Below are 8,507 nucleotides of genomic sequence, written 5' to 3'. Positions count from 1 at the left end.
AAAAGAATTTAGCAAATGCTTATACGCGGAAACAAAAACTTTACGCAGTTTTTAAAACAATTATTTTAGCAACAGTTTAATCGTCAAGCAAATGACAGTAAAGACAGTAAGCCATAATTGCTTGAGCTTACTAGCTTAACCATTTTTTGCTCACTTAAAGCATGGACCTATTACGTAAGCATGGCAAACATCTGGAATCAAGCAATAGCCAAGCAAAAGCCGATTGCATCTGACTCAATGAAGTGAATGGTAACCCCTGGGTCAATACCTCGACACTGGGTCCTAGCATGGACCTATCCATGGTCCTAGAAAAGGTGTACCTAAAATCATCATGGTTGATTAACGGTTGTTATTATAATGTGTATATGTGTTCTTTTATTGGTCCTCTATACATGCTATAGGGGAAAGTGGGGGTAAAACAGACTTCCTTACTTTGACTCGTCATATCTCTGTCATATAAAACAACCCAAGTTTACTTAGGGTAACGCAGGATAGGATTGGGTAAAGCCTATACAAAGGCCCTCATTTTCTTCAATTCCCAATATATCTTCTTGAAAATGGAGTTATTTTTTTTTTGTGAAGGAAAATTTTACCTCATGGTCTGTGTAAGGGACCGAGGTATATGGACAATACAGACCACATTGCATCCGTATCACCTGGATTCCCTCGTTGATCTTCGTTTATTATCTCGAGACATCGTGTACATTGGCGGCGGAAGCCAAAAAATTTAGGGGGTGTCCACCTGAATTTTTGGGATGGACACAGGTAAAAAATTGGACAAGCGCCCCGAAAAAAAGGTAATCAATCTAAATTTTAGGGGGGGGTCCACGTGAATTTAGGGGGGGGACGCAGGAAAAAAAATGACAAGCAAAAAAAAAAAAAAAGGTTATCAAAAAAAAAATGTAGTAGGGACCGTCGCCCCACCTAAAATTTAGGGCAGTCAGGACCATATTCGATATACCACTAACGAGAATGTTAATGCGAAAACGTTAGTTTCGAGGTTCAACCTGTTATGCAACATTGCGCAATACTTTGGCCGCTGTGCTATAGCTATGGGAAACCGACCTCCGGTTTTGACATTCGATGAAACAAAAAATTATTTCGCGCTATGTACAGGTTGGTTTATTTTGTAGTTCCCTGTGTTGGAAGATGAATAAATGAACTAGCGGTTCAGAATTTTTCAGAATAAACCAACCTGTACATTGGGCGAAATTCGCGTCGAAACAACAAGTTTGAATTTTGGCTAAGAAATCCTCAACGGTTGTTCGTACACTAGTCTCGGAAGGACAGTCGTAAGTTCGGACTGTCAACCCATATTAACACATACAGCCAGCACACGATCGACGTATGCGTAGCATGCAATATGCATTGACTGCGAGCACGCGCTATTCACATGCAAGCTTGGTATGCTGGCATTGCATAACACCATGAACATGATGAACACTGATGCTTTGTCTTTTCGGAATAGTCTTTCATTCGAATTCTTTAGTAATACCTTGCACTGTGCCTTACTATCTTCCCGTCCCCTTTCCCGTTCTTTAAATAGATATCATTAAGGCATTCGTAATGAAAATGATACAAAAGACAATTGTTGTATCATTGGAGTGTGAGAGGAGAATTGGTGAAAAATATTTATTTTGTGACGATTCAAATAATTGGCAAAAATACGATGTTTCAACGGTAAGACTACCAATCTACGGATAAGAGAAGGGTCTGTTACATAAACTGCAATTTAGTTTTTTTTTTTTCGGGTCGAATCAGCTGCTTAGTTTGGCAGTACTCTGAGAGCAACTGGTAATATTATGGAGGATGGGCTCCAATCAGAATTTGGGGATTCCAACCTGAAAATCAGTTGGCAGGTTGGAGTTTTATGCAACAGACCCCAGATATGCCAGAGTATAAAACTCCCGCCAACATCTCTTCGGTTGGTGTTCCTGTGCCATATTTGCTGTGTGTGCTTTCATGAACAGGGGCTATATGGAGAGATTAACTTTCATTAACCATACATATATTATTTTTTTGGTTTATCACCAATGACTGTGGAAGCGATTGGTCCCAAACTGGGACGATCGAAGAAAAATGAGCCATTTGTTATTTGTTGGAACAACTTAATGAAATGCATTTCTCAGTGATTGACTCATGATGCAACCGTGGAATACTCTAATTTGGAATAACATAATTTTGTGTGAAGTATCGGCTGTTCTAATGGCAGGTTAGCGATGGATTTCATTTTAAGGTAGGATACATGAACTCCTGTGGTTTAATAATCATAGTTATGCGCTTATTTTACAAATGCTTAGCTAAGCTAGGTTACCCATGTGATTTCTCCATGGGCTGGAAGAGAGGATACAGAAGAGTGGGAGAGAGAGAGCGTGAGAGGGAAAGAGAAGCGGATAATCTTATGTGTATACAAGACGGTACGGGCAGACGGGTACACAGTGTACTCTCATACTCATACACAACATGCACACGGGGGTTACGCCGATGCGAGATCGTAGAATGTTTCGCATTTGAGAAAACGGCTGTGAAAATGCTAGTTTTTTCGATCGCACAGAGCGTATCGATAGAGACGCCGACGCCGATCGAAATCCCTCTATGGGCATAAGTGAGCCATGAACGTTTCCACACTAATTTTTCCTTAGTGGAAAATCGAATATGGTCCTGACTGTAGGGGGGGACACGTCTCCGCTTCCGCCGCCTACGATCGTGTATACCGGCACATAAAAGTCATCAACTTAATTATGTTATGCAATGCATTATTCAATTAATACCATATTTTTCCTCAAAAAAGTATTTTTCATATCAACAATTTTCTAAGTAAAATAAAGAGGCCTGATCGTCTCATAACCAGGTTTCATTGTCAGGGGTTCTTGCCCAATATTGTCTGTTTAAAACATTGAGTTTTATTTGCAATTCACATTTTAACAAAGATATCTAAGAAACAAATATGTTATTCTTTTACATTCATATAGATAAACACGATGACTGGTTGAGGTTATATGCAACAGATATAAATCACCCCCCCCCCAAAAAAAAAACAAGATCTTTTCACTTAACTTTTTCATAGGAATTATGATTATATTCCACTTTTTTCTGTGAAACTCGAAATGTAGGCGTTCTGTTTTCTTAACTGTGTTAGAGTGCATACAAACGATTTGAAAAGAGGAATTGTTTTGTTATATTTAAATGAACTAATGAAATATATGCCGTATATAGTATTATGATATATACCAAATAAAAGTGTTCTCTTTCCAATGCTCCAAAACAAATTTCCAAATTAGAATATATGAACAGATGAACGGATATTTTTTGAAGGTCAACCAAGTATATCGTTCCAAAGATTCGAACAATTGGCATTCTAAAAAAGGTGCATCAATGTTTGATTTCGTTCATTTGTCTTGATAAAAAATTCCGAGTTTATATAAGTAACGATTTGTTGACACTTTTCAGTGTCTAAATTTAGGTTGGAAATTCCATTGTTTGTTATCTATCGATGATTTGTAGGCCTATATCAGTGCAAAACGAGAATTCCAAATTTTATTATTTGATAATAGCAGTGAAAGATCGTTTTCCTATTTGTATCGTTGATCCGTCTCTGACAGGTCCAAAGTAAATAGTAATGAGAATAACATAGTTTAAAAACTAGTTTGTGTTTAAGGAAATTACGAATTCAATCGTCGTGTGATTCAAAATGCATATTCTGTTTAATTTATTTGTTTCTAATTTGGTATAACAGATAATAATGAATTATACATCATGATGGATGTGTAACCGTAGTTTTCAACTATAAGTTCAAGCGAAGTTAAAAAATCGTAAATTGTGTTTAAAGAAGATTCGGACCATCTTTTAATATAAAGAGGTTTTCCATTGACTATATGCTGGTTGCGACAGTATTTCCTTAAAATTAACATGATTATAGTATCTGTAATATGACCATGAACTCAATGCACCATTCCAAAAAGTTTCGGTACATGGATTAAATAATTTTTCTAACATTTTAATTTGCTCTCATCAATAAAAAAGAACAGATTCTTAAAAAAAACACTTCCCTTTCACAATGTTATCATCATCTATTATTTTGCCCCATGATAGACCATGATTAAAACATGACAAATGTAACATTTTCAGACCGCCATCTTTGTAATTGTATAAAAGGGAACGCTTGATTTTATCATCCTTTTTTACTCCATTAAAAATTGAATATTAGCTGTTGCATTTCCTTAAAGAAGGTCGATGTTGGGTCTGCAATAACACTTCAAAGATATATTAGTTTTGGAATGACCAATGTTTTTATTACTACTATCTTTCTATACAATATATTTTAAACCACGGATTTCTTAATTTTTCTCGAACTAAACAAGCTAAATTTTCAACAACGAATATAAAGAGATATGGCGAGAGCGAACAACCTTGTCTTACTCCGCGGTGTATTTCAAAAATATTGGAGGAGTATCCATTTTTTATTATACAACCTTCAGTATGGACATAAGGAAGTTGAACCCAACGAACAAACTCTTCGCTGAAACCGAACCTTCTTGATGTTTTGTATATAAATGTCCACTGCAACTGTATCGAACGCCTTTTCAAAATCAATACAGAGTGCGAGGTCACCAACATTGTGCTTTTTGCTATAATTTTGAATATCAATAAAAAGTCTTATATTTTCGCCAATATAACGTCCTTTGAGAAAACCAAAATTGATCATGATTTATGACAGGTGATATTACTTTTTTTCGAAAGATATTATTTTTGCGAGAATCTTAAAATCACTATTAAAATTAATGCGTTATTAATTTAAAGGACAAGTCCACCCCAAAAAGTTTACTTGAATAAATAGAGAAAAATCCAACAAGCATAACGCTGAAAATTTCATCTAAGTCGGATGTAAAATAAAAAAGTTATGACATTTTAAAGTTTTGCTTAAATTCACAAAACAGTTATCTGCACATCCTGGTGGGTATGCATGAGGAGACCGATGGCGTCATCCACTCACTATTTCTTTTTTTATTTTATGGAATATTCTATTTTTCTCCTCATTGTCAAGTGAAATAACGATTAATTCCTCCCTGAACATGTGGAATAAGCATCAGTCAAGTTGGTCCTTATCAATTGTCAAATCTATAAAAATGAAATATTATATAATTCAAACAATAAAAACAAGAAACAGTGAGGGACATCAACGACTGTCACATTGAGTTGTGCATATCACTGTTTTGCGAAAAATAAGCAAAATTGGAAAATGTCATAATTTTCCTATTTTACACCCGATTTTGATGAAATTTTCAGCGTTCGCTAGTTTGATTTTTCTCTATTTATTCAAATCAACATTTTTCTGGGCCGGACCTGACCTTTAATTGTTTTGGCACGTTTTTTGCTGAAATCTGCAAACATGAATGAACCTTTGTCGGAAGTATGTCTAATTCCATTGGGGTAAAACGGACCCCTTTGGGGCAAAACGTACTATGGGTCCCCAGAGACCAAAGTACCCCTCAATGACCTTCTGGGCAAATCACGCGACCGTGACCCCTATATACCGAGGCGAAACATATGCCAATTCATACACCACTCTATAATCATGGACCCTAGGGTCCATGCTATAAATACATTCATGCTTTTTAACAAGATCACCCAAAATAACAATAATGGAAATGGCAAATTCTTTACAAAAATAACCCTTGAAGGAGAATGAAACCTTTGGAACAATATACATGATATAGCTTGTGTGAAAACAGAAAAATCAAAGAAACAGATCAACGAAAGTTTGAGAAAAATCGGACAAATAATGAGAAAGTTATGAGCATTTGAATATTGCGATCACTAATGCTATGGAGATAGCGAATTGGCAATGCGACAAAGATGTGTGATGTCACTTGTGAACAACTCTCCCCATTACTTTAGTATGTATTTCACTAGAATTGCCTCTTTTATCACATCTATCCATAAATCATGTGTTCTGTCTACATGAGGGCATGTAATACATATTTTTTAAGAATACATCATGGATAAAGAGTTTGTATCATCATAACAAAAAGCAAAAAGAGATATTTTGAGGGTATTTTATAGTCCACCAAAGGGAAAGTTGTTCATCAGTGACATCACACATCCTTGTTGCATTGCCAATGTGAGGATCTCCATAGCATTAGTGATTGCAATATTCAAATGCTCACTATTTGTCCGATTTTTCTCAAACTTTCTTTATTCTTATTCTTTGATTTTTCTGTTTCTACACAAGCCTATTTCCCCTTTAAGGTCTATAGACCCTTAAACTACATCAGGCATTCTGTACGTGTTCACCACTGTACAAACGACATTATATTTGTTCTCTCCTGAAAATGAAAATTTGTCAGGACCATATTTTGTAAGACGAATTGCCGGTACGCAATAATGACATTTATAGGCACAGTGCAGGCGATTAACGGAGATACGGGATGGGTTTTGTCAGGCGCGTAGCCAGGGGGGGGGGGGCGGTCGCCCCCCAAAAAAAAAAACGTCCCCAAGAAGGAAAAAAAAGAAGGGAAAAAAGAGAGGAGAAAAGGAAAAGGAAAAGGGAAGGGAGGAAAGGGAAGAAAGGAAGGTAGCTTTGTGTTTTTTTCCTTTTTATTCTTTATTTTTTTCTCAGAAGAGAAACTCTTTCACTCTTCTTGCTCTAAATTTATATATGAATTTTGCTTCCGCGCTGTGCGCGGTTAAATGACAATATTGAAGTTCTCCATTGTTTCCCCCACCTCAGCTATGTGCTTCTTGCCAGTTAAAGTTAAAATATTAGGGCATGAATTTGAGTAAGGTTAGGCCGAAGTAAATATATGAAGTTATCTTTTTTTTTCAATTGATCGCGCAACTTCTGGTCTGGTCGGCTCCGGGCGGGTAAAATCTTTATATCAGTTTCTGCCGTCACCTCCATAAAGTCAACTTCTTCCGCTTTTCAGCTCATTACTAAACAACCATTATTTTGGGGCAAACAGGTTCCTAATTTAAAAAGAAGAAGGTATGAAATTCGTGTCGTATTAAATAAAAAGTACAATATTTTTTTTATCAAATTGTATTAAACTTCATGTCATTTCCCTGTATACATTCATCTCATGTCCTGTTTTGCAAAAAAATATATTTCACTTTCCAAAGAAATATATTTCACTCTTCAAAGAAATATATTTCACTCTTCTACAAGATATATTTCACTTTCCAAAAAAATATATTTCACTTTTCCAAAAAAATATATTTCACTTTTGAAAAAAAAAATGTTTCACTTTTCCAAAAAAAAAAATCATTTTACTTGATACATTTTAATTTTGAGAGAAAACAAATCCTTTCACTTTTGTTGGATAACACATGCGGCTGCCGTATTAGACCGTAACCATCCTCACGGAAATATCCATTCCTCTCGCTACGAAAAACATTTCTCTCGTGTTGCAAATTCATTTCACTCAATTGCAAAAAAATACGTTCCTCTTTTTTCTCGGCCTGTAGGCGGCGCGCACCATTGTTGGCGGGACGAGGAGAAGGTACATGATATATCTATCTATCTATTTATCTACCTATCTATCTTATGTCTATCTGTTCAGAATACATATGTCTATCCGTATGTCTACTTTTTATCTTTCAATCTAATAACTATTGATCTGTCTAAATAGTTATGTCTGTTTATTTGTTTGTTTAACTATTTAATATCTATCAAATTTGTTTAATATGTTATTCTATCTATCTACCTATCAATAAATATATCGATCTATTTTCTCTCTCTCTCTCTCTCTATCTATCTATCTTTCTATCTATCTATCTATTTATCTATCTGTCTGTCTATCTGTGTATGTACCTATGTATCTACCTGTCTCTGAATCTATGTGTATATCAAATATGATATCATTATCACCGCTGGGAATCATCGTATTTTTTCATCAATCATTATCAGTATCAGCCTCCTCATCGTATTTTTTTATCGTCAATGTCTATCTGTCCGATACCTATCTATCTGTTTATATCTATCTACCTATCCATCTGTCTATCTATCTATCTATTAATCAGGGGCCGCGGAACGGTTTTCAAAGCGGGGGGGGGGGGGCTGACCATGCAAAAAATCACAATCATACGGTCATTTTTACGGTTTTGGAAAAAAGTAAAGGGGGCTGCCCCCCAGCTTCCGCGGCCCCTGTTAATATATATCTATCTATCTTCTATTATCTATCCACCTATCATTTATCTCTCCATCAATCTATCTATTTATCTATCTTTCTTATATGTATCTGTTTGAATATGTGTGTCTGTTTGTCTATTCATCTTTCATACTTATATCCACTCATTTGTTTAAATAATTATGTATGTTTATCTCTGCATCTACGACAGACCACCTAATTCGTACGACGAATTAAAATCTAATTTCACTTGTTACATTTTAAATCTGAGATCAAACAAATCCTTTCACTTTTTGTTGGATAACACATACGGCTGCCGTAAAGACCGTGAGTAAATTTCGTTCTTCACGTAAATATCCATTCCTCTCGCTACGAAAAACA

Source organism: Lytechinus variegatus, chromosome 1 (genome assembly GCF_018143015.1).
Source record: "Lytechinus variegatus isolate NC3 chromosome 1, Lvar_3.0, whole genome shotgun sequence".
Classification (NCBI taxonomy): domain Eukaryota; kingdom Metazoa; phylum Echinodermata; class Echinoidea; order Temnopleuroida; family Toxopneustidae; genus Lytechinus; species Lytechinus variegatus.
Note: the sequence above shows the minus strand (reverse complement) of the source record.